The sequence below is a fragment of the Neophocaena asiaeorientalis genome, unplaced genomic scaffold, assembly GCF_003031525.2.
Source record: "Neophocaena asiaeorientalis asiaeorientalis breed wild unplaced genomic scaffold, Neophocaena_asiaeorientalis_V1.1 scaffold15, whole genome shotgun sequence".
Classification (NCBI taxonomy): Eukaryota; Metazoa; Chordata; class Mammalia; order Artiodactyla; family Phocoenidae; genus Neophocaena; species Neophocaena asiaeorientalis.
Genome location: NW_020185328.1, coordinates 2,381,290 through 2,404,250, shown reverse-complemented (window position 1 = coordinate 2,404,250; position 22,961 = coordinate 2,381,290). Strand labels below are relative to the sequence as shown.

At 38.2% G+C, this 22,961-nt stretch overlaps 1 non-coding gene across 1 annotated transcript; it reads right to left on the bottom strand.

The window, feature by feature from the left end:
- Positions 1-2,232: 2,232 nt before the first annotated feature.
- LOC112392819 (U1 spliceosomal RNA) lies at positions 2,233-2,396 on the bottom strand. The gene has a single exon (XR_003001762.1). It is a non-coding gene; the product is annotated as a U1 spliceosomal RNA (small nuclear RNA).
- Positions 2,397-22,961: the final 20,565 nt, after the last annotated feature.

Here is a 22,961-nt window from a genome sequence, read left to right as displayed (position 1 = left end):
GTTCCATATCAATATGTATATCTGCACATAAATACTTGTTTCCCTTCCTATACTTTTAGTTCATTTCATGTATTCCCACTCATGAGGATTTCCTGGACTCTACCATGTAGAATGATCAGTTCAGATCTTTTTTGTACTTTTCTATAACTTTGTTGTTCTTATCTATTTAATGACACTTACTACAATTGAATTATAAATGGCTTTTTTTTATGAACCTAATTCCACAACTAGCCTATAAAACCCTAATGAACAGGAATGTTATTCATGAGGGTGATCTGTGTTATGTGGGTTCTTAAAATATGTTTGTGGAATATGTAGTCAGAAGCAAAAGAAGTAGATGACAGTTGCAGTTTGAATTTCTAAGGAGAAATTCTGTTCTCATAGTTCTTGTGTAATAAACATGTAAGTATCATTCAGGGGTTTTGCAAAACTTTTCTGCATGTTGGAGGAAATTGCATTCCAGCAGTGTAGAACTCAATTTTGAATAGAACCTTCTTATCAGATTAAGAGTATTCTTAGAATTATCAGTCATGTTACAGAGGTTGAGAAAAGAACACACAGACTAGAACTTATGAGCCAAAGTTCAAAGGAAATTTGCTCTCAAGTTTTAGGGAAATATAGCACCATGGTAGGCACTTAACAAATCATATTTTCCCATTTGATTTAATTTGAAGCTGTCATTTGCTGTAAACAGGAAGTAAATCTAATATGTGCTGAGCACTAGTTTTGTGAATAGGGGACTGCAGTGGATGTTGAGTAAATATATTTCTATAACTGGCTCTACCACTGATTGGTTATATTACCCTGGACAACTCATTTAGCTTCTCTGGGCTTGAGTTTTCTTATCTATAAAATTATATAACTAGATTTTTTAAAAACTACATATTACCTTCAAGCTCTAAGATTCTTCGATTCTGTGGGTTTAGTGCTGTTGTACTACAGGGTACACACCTGAGGTCTATATGATTTGATTATATAGGGCTTTGAAAGTCAGAAACAAAGAGTTAATCATATTGCAGAAGGCAAAATAGACTCATGAAAATATGGGACATTATAAATGTCATAGGTAGCATTAGAAATCAGTAAAAAATTGAGATATTAATTAAATTGTACTGGGACAATTGGCTTATATACAGAAAAAGTAATATTGATATCCTACCCCACACCATATACAAAAGTAAATTCCAGATTGATTAAAGACAAAAATATGATAAGCAAAATTTTTAAACTTTTAAAAGAGAATGCAGGAGACTATATTTATGTCCTGATTGGAAAGGCTTTCTTAAATAAAGTGGGGAAACCAAGTAACAAACTACAAATGAAGGCATCAATAAGTTGACCCCATAAACAAAGCTAAAAGAGAAACCATACACTGGGAGAAGATATTTGATGCGTGTAAGAAAACAAGATTAGCATTCATTACATATAAAAAGAAATCTACAAATCAGTATGTAAAAGACAACCCATTAGATAAGAGGGTAAAGACATGAACAGAAGGCATAAAGATATACATAAAGAAAAGATGTTCAACTTCACATTTTCACACCCATCAGATTTATAAAATTAAAAGTCTGCTTATGTCAAGTGTGTGGAAATGTAAATTGAGGATGGTATTGTACTCAGAGGTGGGAATTCAGGCTGCCTTACGAGTGATTTGAGAGGAAGCTACTTAGGGCTCTGTCATTTCAGACAAAGGTTGCTGAAATACGGCTAGGAATTTAACAGATCTCCATTTTAACCATAGATTATCTAAGGCATCAAGTCATGGAGGTAGTGAGTGGTTCCTGAAGTTCATCACTTACGTATGTGTGTATGTATGTACGTATTTATTTGGTGGGGTGGGGTTTAAAAGGAAAACTGTCGTGGTGAAGTTGGTAGCTATTCAAGGCTGTAAAAGCAAGAAGGGGAATTCTGTGTTTTGCTGCTTCTGGGTAGAGGAGTGCCAGTAACAGCCCACTAGTCCTTTGCTTAGACATTCCCTGACTAGAGAAAAAGTGGAGCTAGATATACAAAACATTAAAGTTACAACCCAAAATATACTTTACGTGGCAACATAAAAAGAAGGCTCAACTGACATAAAGGGGCACCTCACCTATATTTTTCCACAAGGAAAAGAAAGTGCAGACTGAGCAACAAGCAGAAAAAATCTGGTAACAAGGAGGAAACACTAAATACACTAGAGAAATACATAAAACTACAAAATGTCTGTTTTTTTAAAAATCTTGCAAAAATCAGGGGAAAGCGCAAATGCAGTCCCCCACTACCTCAAATTATGCAGTCAAGTTTCCCACATTTGGGGAAATCAAAGAGGTCAGCACATCCGGAGTGCAATGGATAAGCCACGCCCTGGGAAAATCACCTTCATGATCATGGTATCTCCCCCGCCAGGTAAGTATGAAGTTGATCACTTTAAGAGGAAAAAAAAAAAAATGTATGGTAGCAAAAGAGGTAGAATGCAAATGGCTAAAAAAGAAAAACCTCAGATAACCTTATGCACGTTTTCCACTGTTTTACCATGAAACTCTTTATTTCAGGCTTGCCCTGAATTTGCCTTCTCGGACCTTATACCACTGGCAATTTTGTTTTATTCCCTTGGCATAATATTTCCAGTAATAGCTCCTCCCCAGTGGCTCTGGCTGTATTACTTCCTTCCCCTGGCTGACTGCTATAATTCATAGCATATATATACTCATATTCATAGCATAGATACATGTATCTCTGCTTAGAATTCTCTCTCTCCTGTGACTTAGCCATGCCTCCTGTTTTCATCACCCATATAATGCCAGTTTTAGTCAATTTCTGACCTCTTCTGCCACAGCTTCAGAACTGGGCTACCAGTTCCTGAGCTTAGGACCTTAAATACATAGTTCATTCTGGGAAAACATAAGAATCCCAGGCTGTTTGTAATAGCTTAGATCCATAAAAGGACATCTTCTTGAAAGGTATGTTGGGTTTATATGATGAGTGACTTGCTAGTAGACTAATGGTTTTGCAAACACTTGTTCCACCACATGAAATAACAACTTTGATTGAATCATGTGTTTTTGTCAACTGATTGTTTCTAGTGTTTCAAATTTAGCAATTACTTCTGGTTGTTTTTTTTTTTTTTTCATTTCCCTAATTCACTAAGAAAACAAGATTTATTCCCCTTCTTCATAATTTATCTTACTGTTTGTGACCCCTGCACTTTCTCTGGTAAATCAGATAGCTACATTACTTGTTTTTGTCTCTACCACCGAGACACTTTCTGTGCCACTGCTGACACCAAGATTTTTTTAGTCTGATGAATTGTTGATGTGTGAACATGTTTTGCTTTCATGACATGAACATGTATTCCTGGGTATGCAAATGGAATTAGGCTTGCTAAGCTGAATCAGGGCTGGTTCTCAAACAGTGGGAAAAATAACCATAATTTGCATGAGGAAATAGTCAGAGATTTGGTGTCCTAGAGACCTAGATTTTGAATTGTTGAGTCAGTCATTTGTGGGAAATTAAAAAAGTTAATTAAGCTTTCTGAATTTTAGTCTTATCACATATAGTGACTAAATTGCCACATTTTCTTAATTTTAAGATATCAAACATAAGACATGTCAGCAATTTAATAGCAGCATTTCACAAAAATTATAACCTATATCAAATGCAATGCATGCATCAGTATAAAAAGGTATAAACAAGTAGATGTTTTAATAGCATGAAAATTTAATAAAGCCTATCTTGCAAGGTTTTGTAATAAAAAATAAGTTTTATTTATAGTAGGCACATCTGTGGGTATGCATGGCACAAAGTAGGCATTCAAAAAACAGTAGCTATTATTCTCACTTAACTGAAATAACATATGATATCTTGCTATTTTTAAAAAAATTAATACAAAATTAATCTGAACCCACAAAGTCTATGTCATGTCTACCGTCCTCACAATATTTCTGCACACCCCTCTGGGTTCATGTCCTCCCTGGTAGCTCTTGTTCCAAGTTCTTGCTTCTCTTGAGCTCTGACTCATCTCATTTTCTGTGTCTGTTCTCTTGTCTCACCTCTGATTTTCCTTTGATTTTTCCTCTCATTCAGTCAGGCTTTTGTGTGTAAGGCAGGCTTCTTTGAATGTTTAGAGTAACTGGATTTGATCACCATAAAATATTAAAGATGACTTATAAGCTAGTTATTTTTGTTCATAAAATCTCCTTGTCTGCCTGGTCACCAGAAATTTCTTCCTAGTAATGTTTTCCTCAGACTCTGGAATTCTGCCATATTGCTTTCTTTCACCAGCACGTTCTTCATTCCCTACTTTCTCTATTATAAAAACTTGGTCATTTCTCATGCAGAGTATTTTTTTTCTCTGTGAATATTTAATTGTATCCTTTTAGTCTATGTATTTGGAGTCCTACCTCCTGCACCAAAAAGACTAACCAATATACACTCTGACATATAGAGAATTCTCTTCTTAATAAGTCTGATGCTAGTTACCAATATACTTTCCCAAACAACTACAGTTCATGCAGGATGTATTTAATGTTGTCTAAAATGTTAAACCCAACTTTCCATCTACACTCTACCTGCACCCATGCAACTGAACATGGCTGGAGAAAAACATAAACTATGCTGACTAGTCTTACTTTAGATTTATGACCATGAACTTCAGATGTGCCCTTAATGCTGCCTGGAAATCATACTATGTTTCCTTACTCTATCCTTTGCTGCATTCTCATAAACAGCCACTTCACAATTCCTCTTTATTTAACACCACAACACTGACCTTTCTTCTTCATTCTCTCTCTTTTATTTCAGCTTGGACCTTGCCCCTTGATAATCTCATCCCATCTCATGGCTTTTAATGTTACCTATGTGCTGATACTATACACACACACACACACACACACACACACAGACAACGAGGATCATCTCCTCCCTTACCACACTTTCCTTTGAGCTTCCTCATTTGTATCCAGCTGCCTATATGATGTCTTCACTTGGATGCCAAATGAGTATCTCAAACTTATGTCCAAAACTGCTGCTTCCTCATCCCTCCTCCACAGTTCGCCCCACTGATTACATTCCAAATCTTAGTTGATGGCAACTCTATTCATTCAGTCACCCAGGCCTAAAATCTTAAAATCACTCTTGCTGTCTCTGTCTCTAACACATGCAACCCCAAATAGCAAATGCTGTTGGTTTTATCTTCAATATATCACGAATTCAACCACTTCTTAGGGCCTTCTTTTCTATCTCACAAAACCATTTAGCTACTGGATTATTACAATATCCTCCTAATCGGTCTCTTTTCTAGTTCCTATGCCTTCCTGCAGACTCTTCTCGATAGACTATCCAGAGAGATCCTGTTAAAATACAAGTCAAATCCTATCACGCCTCCGCTCAAAATGTTCCCATGGTTCCTCAGTTTTGCAGAGTAAGAGCTAGTCCTTATAATGATCACAAGGCTGTGGTAGTCTCCACGCCCTCACTGCCTCTCTGTACTCCTCTCCTATGAATGGTTCGTCTCTTACTCTATTCCAGCCACATCAACAGCCTTCTGCTCCTGAAGCCTAGGCCCCCTCCTCCCTGAGGACCCGCACAGTGGCTTCTCCCTCTGCCAGAATGCTGTTCCCTCAATAGCCACACAGCTTGCACCCTCATCTCCTCCAAGGCCTTCCTCCAACATCACCTTCCACTCAGACCTACCTTCACTACTGCATTCAAATTACAACTGCTTTCTGCATCCCAGCATTCCTGAAAACTTTTACTCATCCATTTTTCATATAAAATATATTACTTTCCTACTTAACATTTAAGTTACTTATTTAATTTGCTGTTCAGTGTCTCATTTTCAATATCAGGATAGAAGCTTTGCATCTTTTTTATGACAGATCTTCAGTAGTTGGTGTAGCGATCGGCAAACTATAGACACTCAGTAGATATTTATTGAATGAATAAATAAATGAAAAGATAATATACAATAATTCACTAATTCATTCAATTATAACACTCAGAATGATGCTGAGGCTACAACATGAATAAATTCTAACAACTGAGGACTTTATAGTCTATTGGGAGAGTTAAGTATATAAATAAAGGTAGCATAAAACAATAAAAGACACTGTTACAGAGTTATAGAAAAGGACTCTGGGAAATATAGAAGACTAACATGGAAAATATGGGTGACTTTATACAATGTTTTGATGGCTCATAGGATACAGCTGGGCAATGAAGAAGAAGAGTGTAATCTAAATAAAGGGGGTGACATGTATAGTACAGGGTAATGAGAGTCTTTTTGTTTTCATTTCTCTCCAATACTGTATGACTGAGCAAGCCAATTCAAAAGAGGTGTGCTCCATAGGTTAGAGATTTCTGTCTGCTGTATTCACTAGTATTCATTCACTGTGTACCCCTAGTACCTGGAACAATATTGGGCACATGGTGGATTCACAGTGTTTCTTTGTAGAGTGAATTAATGGACTTCTTATACAAAAAAGAGGGTTTTGCCAAATGAATTTAAAGTCTTTTTCAGTTCCATTATCCTAAATTACAATGAGTATGCTTTGAATTGTTAGGAAGAACCTCAGTGATTAGGCCAACCTCAGAACAAAGTGGCTATTCGAGGAAGTGGTTATCTCCCCATCCAACAAGTCTTTCACTGTTTAAAGATCTACATGACCCCTTTCCAAGACACTGTACAAAGTATTTCTGAATTTGATCAGGAGTTATGCTAATGCCTGTCTTGAGTCTGGTGCTGCAAAGGTGACTTAAAAAAAAAAAAAATCCATGTGGTCCTCTCAGAAGCCATACAGTGCATAAAAGAAATCTAACCTTTTGCCAGCTCTGCGCTGCCTTTGGATAAATCCTTGTTTTAAGTGTTGTTATTGTCAAATGCATTTACCTGAATCCAGTCTATCTTTTATGGTCACATAAATAATTAAATTACAACTCAGAAGCGAAACTCAGAAAAAGTATTTAAAAACTACAGGCATGGTTCTCTGTGCACCAAATATTCTCAAGAGCTAAGGAATATCAAAAAAGAAAAAAAAAGTTAAAAAAAAGGACAACTTTCATTTTGTGGAAATTAGATATGCTATTGTTAGGCAGTGTGTACATAACTTCATTAGCAGATTTTTGGAAACACACACACTTTATATTTTTAACTCAACAAGTTTTCAAAACAGCTGAGCTTGCTCAACCCACCCCACTGTTGGAGTGTCATTTGATCACCAAAGAAGATTCACAGGACCAGGTCATGACTCTGATGCAGGAGCCCCCTGCACTGACCATCTGCTAAAGGATGGACAGTTTTATTTGGATTATTTTTACTTAGAGCTTTTGGTTCTCATTTCATCCAATGCTTACAAGTCCCCTTAGTATCAGACTCTAATCCAAATATTTGTACAGCTTTCCACTGTCTTGTTCCTTGAGGGTCTTACGGCAGAGAAAACTTTAAGCTGTTGCATACTCTTTATTTCCACTGGAATTCACCCCTACCAGGTAACCTAAACAGGATAATGTATGAACTTTTGGGGAACCCTTCTTTTGGCTTTCCCCCTTAAACCCTAAGCTAGAGCCAATCCAATCACGCTTTACTTCCTTTCCTCTTCTGAAAGGATGCATCATAGTTTGTTGGTAATAAGCAGGGGCTCCAGAAACAGACTTATGTTCCAATCGTAATGCATAATACTGGCTTCGTGACCTTGGGTGTATTACCTTTTTAAGCATCAGTTTTCTCATCTGTACAGTGAGGATAATAGTACTTGCTTCGTAGTTATAATGAATAATTGAGATCATATGCAATAAACATAAAGCACCATGTCTGACTTATATACTAAGTACATTATAAGTGACAGTAAGTTTTATGCAGGACAGTCCATTCCTCACCTCAGTTATAACCTCAGTTATATCATACCAGCCACTGGATAGGATAGAGCAAAAGGCCTCCATCCTACTTTATGTTTGATCTATTTAATTTTTCTTCTAAAGATTTCACTTCCAGTCTTTCAAAATGATATAGGAAGTTCCCATATATAGCAGCCTCATTATTCAATTTTTCTTCCCATATGTTTTTGACACCAGGACATCCACATGAAATTAGAGCAAAGAGGGAGGCTTTGCGATCAACACCATTTCCCTTCAAAATGCTTATTCTTATCGAAAAACTTGTTTCTAGACCATGCAGCCATCAATGTGAAAGATTTTGAGTTACAAGTTTACATTAAAACAGAACTTAGGAAAAATAAAATAAACATTGTATACAATGTTCTTTAATTGAAGATATCCAGTTAACCTGTCATTCTATGAGGAGGTTACGTTTCTGAGAACTACTCAGTAGTCTCAGGTGACAGATGCCTAGAATATTATTCTGTTGCCACTGCATAGGGCGAGAAGAGAAGAATGACTGATGGGTCCCTGGGGCTATTCAGTGATACTGTGCATTGCCAGAAATAGGACACACAGGGGACAGTGACATAGTGAATATCTTTATATCAGAGGCATGCTAGTTATTCCTGTGCTATGGAAAGAGAGTAGAAGGAATCTGGATCTTCCATCTGGATCTCCAGGTGATACCATTGCCAGCTGCTGCAAACAGGTTGGTTGAGCAATGTGCTATCCCAGAATTCCACACTAGTGAGCCCATGTAGTCATTTATTCATTCAGCAAATATTTGCTGAGTGCCAGCACTTTACCAGGTGCAAAGAATACATTGACAATCAAGGCAAAAGGAATCCTTGCCTTCAAGGATGTTCTATATCAGAAGACAGATAAATGAGGAGAGCTGCTATAAAACTCAACAGGGAGATTTGATTTAGGCCAGGAAGTTGGGACCAGGGATTTCCCCACTCCTCTCATTCCCATCTTCTCCCTGCCCCCTCACCCCTCATTTGTGTCTCTTTGACCTACAGAATGCCTGCCTGAAGGGTGAGTTGCAGGGGGGATCTGAGCATGCTCCAAACCTCTGGTTTCTCTCTTTTGAATAAAGAGCCTCAAAGGATTGTGTACCGCAGGATCTTCATTTCCGCAAGAAGACAGTTCAGCAGAGGGACTCTGGCCCTGCATGGGGAAAGCTAGAAATGGTGAAGGGTTGGTTTAATTCAGACTTCAGTATTAGAGCTAAACCACATTCTTCAATCAGATTTATGGATCTAAAAATGGGCTGATATTTTGATAACCATCTGTCTGTCCTGAGCCTAATTTCTCAATGGATTCTAAACTTGGAAGAGAAAATAAACATGCTGTTTACTGATGTCCCTTATACCCCATCATCTTATAGCATTTGCCATATATCTGAGGAGTAGATGCAAAAAACTGGCATTTAAGAACCAAATTAATCCACTGGCAAAAAGAAAGATTGAGGTTCTTGGCTTAAACCGAGGAGGTATTGAAATTTTTTGCCAGTGCTAAAGCTAGGAAGTTTATTTGTGTGGGACTTTGCCTTTGGTTACTGAAGACGGTGACACTTGGGGTATTGTAATAACCAGAGACCTTTATGACTGAACTTGATGTGATTTAAGAAGACACATAGGGATCAGATCATAGAGGAAAGAGAGTATATGTGTCTTACCTAAACCTCATCTTAGGATAGGCAGTACTTCAATACACTGGCTTTTTTAGGTCTTGCTGGGCAGAATAATTTTTTTTCCTGCATATACTGAATTTCTTAATGAAGACTACAGACGAAATCTTTAAACTCTGAAGACAGCTAATCTCAGTGAGGGCTACCGAACACTGGTATGTGTTTTGTGCCAGGCATAGGGAAGAAATGCAAGGTTATATCCTCCCAATTCTGTTTTTCTCTATGTAGATCGAGGTTCAGGACTAAGTGGGGAACAAATCATGGCTAAACCCTAGGATTCATGGAGGTTATCTTTAGGCTCCTGGGTCATCTTCCCTACTAAGAAGTTGTCTCTGCTTAGTACTCTGATTTATTGGTTACCTAAGCCTTGACCATGGTTTTTAGATTGCAGTGATTCATACCTTGGTATTGATCACAGAAGCATGTTAGTCTTTATTAATTAACACTTTGAAAGGAATGAAGAATCTGGCTTCTCCTTGGACTGACATAGAAACTCCATGAAATTTTCCCAAACTCATGAGTTAAGAATGAAATACCTACATAAATACAATGGAATATTACTCAGCCATAAAAAGGAATGAAATTGTGTCATTTGCAGAGACATGGATAGACCTAGAGACTGTCATACAGAGTGAAGTAAGTCAGAAAGAGAAAAACAAATTTCGTATATTAACACATACACGTGGGATCTAGAAAAATGGTATAGATGATCTTATTTGCAAAGCAGAAATAGAGACACAGACGTAGGGAACAGACATATGGATACCAAGAGGGGAAGGGGAGGATGGGATGAAATGGGAAATTGGGTTTGACATATATACAGTACTATGTATAAAATAGGTAACTAATGAGAACCTATTGTATATCACAAGGAGCTCTACTCAGTGCTCTGTGTTGACCTAAATGGGAAGAAAATCCAAAAAAGAGGGAATATATGTATATGTATGGATGATTCACTTTGCTGTACAGCAGAAACTGACACAGCAGTATAAAGCAACTATACACCAATAAAATAAAATAAAATAAGAAAGAAAGTACCTAGATTACTCAGCTTTTAGAAGTTAAACTTGCTGAACAAATCAGAAAGGGAAAGATAATTTTAAAATATACTTATTTCTTACCATCAGAATAGTAACAGTGACAAGAAATAAAATTCAAAAAGATCAAAACGAATTAAAGAACATGATAGTTATTTCTAGATCAATAAGGATGATGAAGAGCAGAGGATAGAAAAAGAGAGTTGAGTTTTTAGAAGATCAGGGTTATTTCTCTAAAGGAGCCTGGAAAGGCAAGGTGCTGAGAAGCAGATGACAGGTGTTTTGGTTCTCCCTAGGCCCACGTAGCTCAGGTTCAGAAGCATCAACAATATTTACAATGCGGGAAACTGTATGGTGATTCTCCGGTATAAACAAATATAGAAAAGAGGCTTCAAGTGTCAAAGAACTTTCACAAGTAGCAGTGGCAATGATCACTATGACAGAAGACAAAGACTTCTCACAAAAGAAAAGGTGGAGCCTATGTCACTCGACAAAACACACAACACGGCCCTGAATGCTAGAGGGTTAGAAGGAAAGCAGAAAGAAGAGATTTTGCATATGCCAAATGGGGAAGAATGGCATGTCTAGTAAGATCTCGTGACTGAAGCTGCCACTTGTGCTCAGTTATAATGTCTTTTAAAGAAGGCAGGGATGTCTCAAATGCCATGCTCTGAGAGTTGAGATGGTGTATATGTAGATCCTCTCCCCCTGCTCTCCCCTTACAGACGACAAACATAGCATTACAATTAAACTTATGGGAGCTTTTTCTCATAAGAGCTTAATTTCACAGCCTGTAGCCTTCAGATTACTGACATGAATTAACAGGCATCCTGGTAAATCGCTAAAACCAAGACTTCCCTATATCTCTCCTCTTCCTCAGCTACTACGTTTCTGCTTTCATTTCTGGCAACAACGTGGGTCTGGATTGTACAGAGTATAGGGTTCTGGGAACAGTATTTCTGTAGAGGCTGGAGACTGACTTGAATTTTTAAATTTTGCAGTATGGGGTTGAAGCTGTGATATTCTTTTATGTCCAAATATTAGAAAAAACATGGCACGTAAGCGGTTTTAAGTTGGATTAATTCCACATTGACATGATTTAGAAAGTATAATTTTTAGTAGAAGCAGTCTACTGAGTCCCAACTCTACCCAACAATAGCATCAGAGATCTCCCTGGGTCAGACTGAGCAGAATAAGAAATTGGGTGATTGTGATGAAACAATTTTACATACTATTTGGTCTTAACTTGTAAAGAAAAAGGAATATAACCTTTGGACCTCCTTTTGTATCCATGTTCTTCATAATCAGAGATGGTTTTTATTCAAATTTAGGACTTCTTTAGGATTGTTTTTAGAGGACACGTCTATTTGTAAATCAGAAGGAAAAAACTAAAGGATGAATTTTCTACCCAGGATTCAGAAATTTGTTCCATTCTGGCCCATTTCAAAGCCTTTCGGAGGCAAAAGCTAAATTGCCCACCAGTCGCCTGGCAGGACTTTAAAGGCTGAGTGTCAAAAAAAAAAAAAAAGTATGAGTGTCTGATATTGTGAGGTGGCCTCAGGAAGGTAACAGCATTACCATCCTAATCTCTTCCCACTAGTAAACCGGCTACACCAACAGTTGACCATAGACTTAATGAATAAACTGAGTGGGTTAAAGACATAAAAAGCTGGGGACATTGGAGACAGATACTTATTCCATATTCCTAATTTTTCAAAGGGAAGGGGAATGGAGAAAGGAGAGAATTTCTACTCAACTTCCTGGGAAAGAAAGTTTTAGATGGAAGGCTCTGAGTTTCCCTCTAGCCCCAAGGGAGGAAGAGTGACTTGTCTGACACAACAGTTTGGGTGAAGAGACTCAGTTCGGTCCTGTTTTTCCTCTGCTTTGGGAGCAACACTCTGGCCTGCTCTTTACAACCCCTGAAATTGGGGGATTAAGTCCAATTCAGGGAGAGTTGTAGAAGTCCATCTGGCTGCAAATTTATAATTATATTCATCAGTCAGTTTTGCTCTCTCTCTGTCTTCTGCATCTTATTTCTCAGTTGGCTCTTAACTCAAGAGATCGAGGAAGGGTTTTTATTTATTGCCTCCACTGAAACCCTAATAAGGGCAAGACTATACAATATTGGCTTTCCTGGTGAACCTTTTAAAGATTTTAACAAATATAAGTTGTTGGGCTGGGCAAAGAAATAGTGATGGTGGAGTGGAGATTTCTAGGCTAAAGAGAATAGCTAAGCAAAGGCATGGCACTGATAGAGCAAATAACATAGTTAATAAACTGAAATAAATCCAATATGATCAGAGCAAAAAATGTAGCAAGTAAGCGGATCTACATACTAAGGAAACATTGTGTAGAGCTTGGCTATGGAGTTGAGATTTTTGCCCTAAGGTAGGTTTGCCAGATTAAGTAAATAAAATTATAAGACTACAGGGCTTCCCGGGTGGTGCAGTGGTTGAGAGTCTGACTGCTGATGCAGAGGACACGGGTTCGTGCCCTGGTCCGGGAAGATCCCACATGCCGCGGAGCGGCTGAGCCCGTGAGCCATAGCCGCTGAGCCTGTGCGTCCGGAGCTTGTGCTCCACAACAGGAGAGGCCACAACAGTGAGAGGCCCACGTACCACAAAAAAAAAAAAAAAATTATAAGACTCCAGTTTAATTTGAATTTCAGATTAAAAAAACAAATATTTTTTAGTACAGGTATGTCCCATGCAACATTTGCAATATATGCAGTATGCTTACACTAAAAACTATTCTTCGTTTATCTGAAATTCAAATTTAACTAAGGGTCCTCTATTTTATCTCGCAACTCTATCCTTATGGAAATGGCAAATCACTGAAGTCTTGAAAACATTCAAGTGATCAGAAATCAGAGAGAAAGAAAACTAGTCATGCAGCAAAAGGAAAACGTCTCTTTCCAAATGTTCTCAATTTTCTTTAGAGCCCCTTCCAACATGGCCTCACCATAAAACCTATAATTATGAGAGCCTGTTATATCCTATGACTCATGATAATACTGTAAATACAGGCTGATAAAGATAAATTACAGTCTCAGTAATATGGCAGACGAGGCTGACTTGTAACAAAAATGGAGTCTGGATTCTATCTCTTACCGTTCACGCTCTGTAGAGAAAAAGCAATACACAAAAGTGACTGACGAACATAGCAATTTCACTTGTGAAACTGGGCACACTCATTTTACCTCCATTGAAATCTAGGTTCTACACCTCCCTAATCTACAAAGCCTGTGTTTATTGTCCCTGACCTTTTCAGAATGCAGTGACTTCTGCTGAGTTCGTGGCCACCTCAGTCTGATTCACAGCAAGGTGTTTTAAATGGACCGACGCTGCGATTACTCAAACATGATCCATCAGAAGAACAGCACCCTGAGCTACCTGCAGAAGAAATGGGCACAATACCAGTAAACAGAAACCATTCTCCTGACATAATATCCATTTTCTAAACACAAATCCTCTTTTGTAATTGACTTCACTTGTTTCCTAAATACCTCTATGTCCCTTCTTTGTAACCTTTTCCCTGGGAGTTCTCTCATATGGCAGTTGTTAGAATTCTAATTGCAACTCTCTGGGACAGAGTAATGGCCAGATTGGAACAAGTTGTTCTCACCTACTGATGGGTCAATTTGTGGGCTTGTAACTGTATGAGTACATGCATCACCAAGAAACCAGTCTCTCCATAGGAGGTCAGCAAGTGGTAGGAGCAGTATTAAAATGGCAAAGAAAAGAAAAGGCCAAAACGTTTGAAAAAGCACTGACATTTTTTTTACAAAGCCAGGTATGTGGCTACAATACATGGTAGGTACTTTAAAACACCTCCCTACCGCAGAAATGTAACATGTTATTGCTAACCTTCAGTATGTCCATCCAGTCCTAGTGTCAATATTACAAAAGTGAAACTGAAGTATAGGAAACCCAAGCCTGAGTACATGGCTGGAATTACTAGATTTCTGGGCAAGCCAAGACCATACTAAGTGAAATAGAGTTCAGCTAATAAATATCCATTCAGGCTAACATTTGATGAATGCTTACCATGTGCCAGGAACTGTCATCAACACTTTAATCATAACTATTTAATACTCACTACAGTCCTACAAGGTAGGTCTTATTATTTTTACCATTATGCAAGTGAGAGAATTGAAACACATGAACACAAATTTTTAGCCAAGCTTACACAGCTCAAGAGTGATAGATCAAAGATATAATCCAGGCAATTTGACTGTAAAGTTGTACTTTGAACCACTATACTATTCTTATTCTGAGGATGGAGCACCTTTTAACAGCGGAGAATCCTTGTGTGCTCTACAAAATACGAATGGAGATTAGCTTACATTGCTTTGTCTTGGTAATAAGTTCAAGTCTGTTTTCTCGAATTCCCTTTGCAGTTCCATGATTCTAGGTGACTTTACAAGGATTTATGTTACATTTAAAAAAAACAGTATGTGTGGTTGTGAACAATACTTGCTCAAAGCAACAATCAGTTCTGTGCTTTGATTGAATCTATATCCATTCACTCTTTTATTCAAAAGTCATGCATGGAGTGCCTAGTGGCTGAGGTGCACTAAATTTGGTTATCAAGACATTGTTCTTGATCAGAAGAATTGCACAGCCTATAGGAATATATAGGCATGCAAGGAGAATATATGGGAATATATAGGCATGCAAGGAGACAATTAGAATGGTAATCACATTGCTTGTTTACTAATTGTAGGCTAGGCCAATGCTCTAGAGAATATGTAATTCAGTGTCTTAAAGACTCCCAACCTTGCTCTTTTCCCTAACTGCTCACTTGGGACCTTTCCACCTCTTGCAAAATACCCCCAAAGATTTCCAAAAATATCCAGTGGATGCTTCTTCTGGTACATGAACTGATCCATTAGCTACAGATACTTTACAGTAGACGCACTGATTAGGAGAGTCACAGAAGGAGAGAAGGAACCATCTTGTTCTCATTAAATTGCTAATGGGAACTTCACTAGGGCCACTGTTGACAGTGGCCGTAAGCCACTCCTCTCCCTTGGACCATGGTGGGGTGGGGAGATTGTCCGTGCTCTGATTCTGAGTTTCTTAATAGGGTTTAGTTAGTAGGGCATTCTGTAGCATAGCCCAGTGGTACTCAAGGTCTCAGAGACTCTCAGAAAAGCAGTATCCCCAGTTGTGACTCTTCCTTCTCTAAAAAAGCCAACGTATCCAAAGGACTAGGCAGGAACACATGCTTCATTATTTTCCATTTTTGTTTCTGTCTCTTAAGAGCTTGAAACAAACAGATAAAACACAACAGAGCAGGGGCTTCCCTGGTGGTGCAGTGGTTGAGAGTCCGCCTGCTGATGCAGGGGACATGGGTTCATGCCCCGGTCTGGGAAGATCTCACATGCAGCAGAGCAGCTAGGCCTGTGAGCCATGGCCGCTGAGGCTGCGCGTCTAGAGCCTGTGCTCCGCAACGGGAAAGGCCACAACAGTGAGAGGCCCACGTACCGCAAAAAAAAAAAAAAAAAAAAACACAACAGAGCAAACCTTTCCCTGTCCTATAGCCAAAACACATAAAAAGTCTCATGCAAAATATTCATGCAAATTATGGCCACCAGCCCACTAATAATGTGCACAGCCTGATTTAGTTTGGACTCAAATAGGACACCCTGCTACACACAAGACATGGTAAATGATATGAGACATGAACAGAGTTTGAGGCATGTAGAAGATCACTCTGTCTGGAAGCTCTGGAAATCTTTTTCGAAGCAGTGACCCTTGGGCTCAATCTTGAAAAATGAGTAGCAATTTATTGTTCAACGAAGAGACATTATGGCATGTTAGGCAGAGGAAATTGGATACAAATGTCTGGGTGTACGGAAGAGCTTGGAATTCTGGGATGAGTGGGAAGTATAATGTGCTTGGGGCACAAGTTGTGCATTAGGCTGTCCCTGTGGGGATGCAGTTTGGGGAAGTGAGGCTAGAAATAAAGGATGGGATCAAATTCAGAGTAGCCACTATTCTGGGCTATTTTCAGTCAAAATTTTTCTAAGTGGATCTCAGTGTAGGGGAGGAAAACAATCATTTTCCTCTCTACCTATCTTAGTTCCTTGGTTGGGGTCCTATAAATTAGACTAACAAAGGACAGATGACAAAGAGGAAAACAAACAGAAGTGTATTAGCATGTGCATCACAGGCATACACAGGGGGGCACTCAGAGATGAGTAACTCACAGGGGTGGGTAGAACTTGAGTTTGTATAGCATCTTAACAAAATAATAATAAATTTTAGAGAAGTGACAAGACAAAGGAAAAGGGCTTGTAGCTTCTAGGGGCAGCAAATGTGGAAAGGCAAATATATGGAAAAACTAATGGTAGATAAGGGCTAGTTTGAGCAAGGTTTGTTATGTTGGTTCCTTTAGTGTCTTCTCTGGGCTGTTAAGGGTTTAGACTTGTCTCCAATGATTAACTTTTGTCCTTCCTTATTCAGAGGAGAGAGGGGACACCTTTACAAATTTATGTCCTACTTTTAGGCAAATATGGGGAGGGCAAAGAGCTTTTCTCATATCTGCTTATTCTCAAGTGACTTTAGCTAACAGTCTCTACTGCTCAAATTGCTCTCACATACAGTTTCTCCTTTGATCGTCACAATAATTTCATGGAGTTGGCAATGCAAAGGCATTATTCCTGTTTTATAGATTCGGAGATTGTACCCCAAATGACAAAATGGCTTGCTCAACATATTCAGCTCTCTGGAACCCTGCATTTTGTCATCCAGAGAAATTCACTTGTGTCCTGGATTCCCAGTGCTACCATAGTAGTGTAACACTAGGATTTATAACATTGGAGTGGTGAGGGCATTGGCATGAAAAAGGGTGGCTTCATATCTTTGCTCTGGTCCTTACTAACTATGCCCTTAACTGAGTTACTTCGCGTCTTTGGCTCATGTCTTCTACTCTGTGACATAAAGATAACAATCCCTGTCTCTCAGAGTTGCTGTGTGCATCAAATGAGAGACTGTATATGAACAGCACCATACGTGGTACTTAATAAGAACTAAATATATCATTGCCTAAAATCATTATCATCATTTTTATGAAGTAACAGTGGATAATGGGAAATATAGTATACAAATGAAGGGGCATGTAGATTCAGGTATTTATTTTGATTTCCTGCTCTGACCCTCAAATTCAGATTCCCAGAAAACAAATTTTTACTTCCATCCATATGTGCTTGCATTTAAAGAGTTCAGTTAGGTCTGATTGGCTGCTGTTAATGCCAGAATGCTGGTTGAGCTTGGTTGCTTTATAGTCTCTCACAGCTTTGTAAAGTTAGGGAAAAGAATCCCTGAACTGTCATCGTGGGGGCCATGTCTATGAATTATTACATGTGTTGCTAGACCACTGTGAGCACTCAAATTTATTTTTATGATCATTCTCACTTTTGTATAACTCAAGGTCATTTATTTGGCCAGCTAATGACTGTAGTAAAATTATGAGGAAATGGTCTAACATCACTATTCCAACAAAATGACTCATTGATATTTAATGTAATATTAACATTGCCTTAGAAAATCTCTAAGATGTGTTTTAAACATATATATCCATATTCTCCCCTGAGAGAGAATTTTACTGTTTATTTAATGAGTCAGTTAAGCTGAAACAAGGCACTATATTCTTTTTTTTCCTTTGTATAGAAACAGTCATGTAACTTGACCTTCTGTCATCAAAAGTAAACGTATTAAGAAAATCAGTAGTAAACATTTTCCAGTGTAAGTTTCAGCTTCATCTTTGTTTGCTGTCTGCAAGGGACTGCTGCTGTGGGAGCTTATGTCTTAAAGATTTCCCTACCCTTGACACCTTGGGTAACTTCAATAGCAGGAGCTTTGAGAATCTAAATTACTCACCTCTGCTGTGCATTTACTGCTGTCATTCAGTTGAATGAAATTAAACTTGCCACTTGTACCATCACACAGAAGAAAATTATAGAACTTTTTAAAAAAATGTTATTTCATTTAATTAAGGAGCAAATAGAATTCTGTTCTACTTCAATTCTTTGGTATAAAAAAAATACAACATTGAAGAAAAGGGAAAGCATTAAGTTTCTATGAGAAGTTCAGTAAGTGAAATCAAAATCACAACTGGGCATTGCTTTTAGATGTTATTTATGCAACTGTTCTTTCCACTACATTTATCAGAAAGTCTCACCAATGCCTAAAATTCTACCACTCCTACTTCCTTGTTAATTTTGTCCTTGGTATTTTTTTTTCGGGGGTGGGGGGTTCCTCTGGAAATTACTTACATTTCTGTAGAGAAGTTTGATTAATTCCTAACATGGAGAAAACAATAAGGAAGCCTGGGGAAGATCTTTTTCTTGGTTCTCACACTTCATTTTGTACTCGTTTTTAAAAATGCATAGATTTCACATGAAAATTGTGATTAGTGGATTGTCTTGAAAAGTCAGAAAATCTGGCCCCAGTAAGCCTACGTTTCAGCATGACAAACGTCAGTGGGAGCTGAGCAGCAGCTGCCTCCTTTACATGGGATACGTGAACTCCCGCTGGCCACAGTCCGCACCAGTCTCTATTGCCTCTCAACTCAATCAGCCTGCTTTACTCGGTTAAATTACTGGCATGACTCTGAAGATATTTGTAATTATATAGCTACTGATTTTTCCATCTAGATTTGGATTGATAGATATTATTACTATTATTTTATTATTATTACTATTTTTTAACAACAAAAGAATGCCTACCAGGGAGGTAGGCAGACTCAAAGTCTATCTCTGATGACTTTAAAATTTTTCCTAGGATATGGGTGACCTTAGGCATTTCTCATAGGTAATTTTCTCACTTTAAAACTGGAGATAGTAATTCCTATCTTTTTTAGTTTTATGATAATTAATAAGATGATGCATATAAAACATAATTCCTAAAGCAGAGTAGGTGTGCAATAAATGTTAGCTACAGTGTTCTATGATATAACAAAATAAATGTGGTTTTAAAAATTGACTCTGCATTCCTGTCACTCCATTTCCTATAAAAGATGTTCTGTATCAGGATCTTTGATTTTCAGTTGCATTTTCCCCCTTGAGTGGTCTGGGATAATTGCCAATGGACATGCTGCCTCTGTCATTCTGGGCGAATCTTTTGGTCATGAGCTTTGAGCAGGATAATGAATGAATTAGGAAAGCTGAAGCAAACATGTGGGTGGATATCCCTTGTCAGAGCTTTGATTTAGATTCCTTGAAGAACAACAGAAATGTTCATTATATTTTCATTCCTTTCAAAATGCAAAGAATAGCAGAGCTTCAAAAACAGGACAGTAACGCACTACCCTAGAGGAAGTCATTTGAACAAATTTAAAAGCAGCCTCTAAGAATCAGGGCATAGATGCTTTCCTCATTATTTCTCCTGCACATTATTTGGCACCATTATCTGTTTTGATCCCTTTCTACAGATTTTCCAACGTTAATGTGATGCAAATGTGATTCTTGGATCCAGTAAAGGGTCTGCAGCTCATGCTCATGTAGAACACAGTAGGTCATTAAACAGATTCCTGATTTACTGCCTTTAATTTCTTCTTCAGGAGCAGCAACAGAAACTTGTGGGTGGAGGTGGAGGATCTCTAATTACAATCATGGATAGAGAAATGGTTTCTTCTGACATTTTTCTTTCAGAGAGACTAAGCAAAACTGTGGTACAGTTTAACAGTACTCTTCTTAACTCACTGCAGGTTGCCATGGAAACAGGAATCTCGCATCAACATGAAAGGCATTTAGGGAATCTGTTAGGCTTTAATATTAGCATGATCTAAGCATTCTTGCTCACCACTAACAAGTCTAGCATCTCTTTAGAGTATCATTAATACTCATTAAATCTCTCTTCACGTGGTTTGGGGGATCTTCATATTGCATTTGAGGTCATTTTGGGGAGTGACCAACTCATCAGAGAATATGCATTTTGTAGAACTACACTTAGCTCATCTAGCACATGAAATAAGACTCACTCTACTTACACTGCTATTTTCACATGATCCAGATTTAGATTTTAATAGAGAAGAACATGATTGCAATGGCAATTAAAGAAATCTGCTAATATTTAGGAAGTTTATTTATAATAAAGAAGAACCAAATGGGAATTTTTGTTCTATAAAACAAGTTTAATAGAAGCATGCCCTTTGATTACTTGTGCTAGGTAACTTTTAGGTTAGCTCCCATGTGTAAGTTTAGTTTTGCCAAATATATATTTTTAGTGTTTGTTTTTGAGGACAATTTACTTTGAAATCTTAAAACACTAAAAGGTATGTTGCTGGCAAAATCATGTGGACTTTTTGTTTTTCTCCCAAGAGCTGTAAGAATGTGATTTAAGGGGCTTCCCTGGTGGCACAGTGGATAAGAATCTGCCTGCCAATGCAGGGGACACGGGTTCAATCCCTAGTCCGGAAAGATACCACGTGCCATGGAGCAACTAAGCCCATGTGCCACAACTACTGAGTCTGCACTCTAGAGCCCGCGAGCCACAACTACTGAAGCTCATGTGCCTAGAGCCCGTGCTCTGCAACAAGGGAAGCCACTGCAATGAGAAGCCTGCGCACCTCAACGAAAAGTAGCCCCTGCTCGCCGCAACTAGAGAAAGCACGTGTGCAGCAACAAAGACCCAACGCAGCCACAAAATAAACACCGACAACAAAAAAGAATATGATTTAAAAGCCACCAATTTGTTTAAGGCAATTATAGCAATGACTAAATTACCATTTTCTTTTATTTCACAAAAGAAGGGAATCTTGGTGGACTTATTGGGGAAAAAATGAGAGATGTTTTTGAATTATGTTTCAAACTCTTCTAATTATTTTTATGTGAATTGAAATAAGTCACTGATTCATCAGTTAGTCTTCTTCTCCACTTGATCTCCTGAAATGATTCTGTGTCTTCCCACTATTGAAAGGTTCTGAGTGGCTTTTAATGCCTATTCCTGGCATAGGGCAAGCAGCAAGTTTTTGTGATGAATATATCAGCTTTAGAGTCAGAAAGCCCAAGTTCAATTCTCAGCTCCACTGTTTGCCAACTGGGTGACACTGGGCAAGGTATTTAAACACTCTACTTCCATTTCATCATGTGGTTGTTATAAGGTTTAAGTGAGATAATGCATGTGCAGTACTTAGCAGATTTCTGCTATAATATATACATACTAGCATATAATACACACGCAGTGAATTTTAATTATGTCACTATTATATTAATTTTATAGCTTAAATAATCTGGCAACACTGCTAAGCCAATATTTCCCTTTTTATTAAAACCAAACATCATAGCAGAAATTAGTTCTCCTTCCTTTCTCTGAGCTTGCTGTTCATCTTCTTGAAAAGTGGATTATACTAATAAAGTATCCAAAAACCAGAGAATAGGTAAGAAATGAAAATAATAAGGCCATCATAAACTGGAAATTTGATTTGTAGGTGACAAGTTAAACAAAACCAGCCAACCAGTCATCTGTAGTTGAGAAGAGTTAAGATGTGTCTATCAGTAGTTCAGTTGCTGGCTCATCTAGCTTTTAGACAAGAATCAATTAGTTTGTAATAAACTATTTATCATGAACAGATGCAGAATCTATGATTACTCTCACTTGATGTTTAATTTCTTATATGTTGAGTTTTAAACATGTAAATGAATTATTTCCCTAAGTCACATGAAATGGAAACAAAGTGAATAGACAAAATGGTATCAGATGGAGACAAAAGGTGAACTTAAATAAGGACTTAAGTAGCTCTTAAAAGCATGGCTTAGGTTTGGGGTAATAGTGGAATTTTTAAAGCTGCACCCCAGAATTAGACAAGTGTGAACACCCAGGCATTTGAAGCACTAGAAAAGAGCTTCAGGGGCAGAGATTACCACTAGAAAACTTGTAGCATGAATGAGAATAGCATGCATGGTCACAGTAGGCAGGCAGCTTCCAAAGACAAAGAAAGGAGAGAACAGCTGAGATGCTTATGTCCAGTAGCTGCTCTGGCCAACTTCAGACTGGAGCACGTGCTCTATGGAGGTGGGCAGGTCTGAAAGGAGAGAAGCGGGGAGAGTAAAGTCAAGCCAAGCATTCCCAGTTTCTCATCCCCCAAATCACCAATCAGCTGAAAAGAAGTGACTGAGACAGGAGTGTTACTCCGATCGATGGTCCTCCATGTTGGTGGAAAATAAATACGTTTGTGAGGGCTGCTGTAACAAAATACCACAGGCTGGGTGGCTTAACCAACAGAAATTTATTTTCTCACAGTTCTGGAGCTAAAAGTCCAAGATCAAAGTGTAGGCAGGTTTGGTTTCTTCTGAGGCCTCTCTCTTTGCCTTGCAGATGGCCCCCTTCTCACTGGCTCTTCACATGGGCTTTCCTCTGTGTGCTTGTATC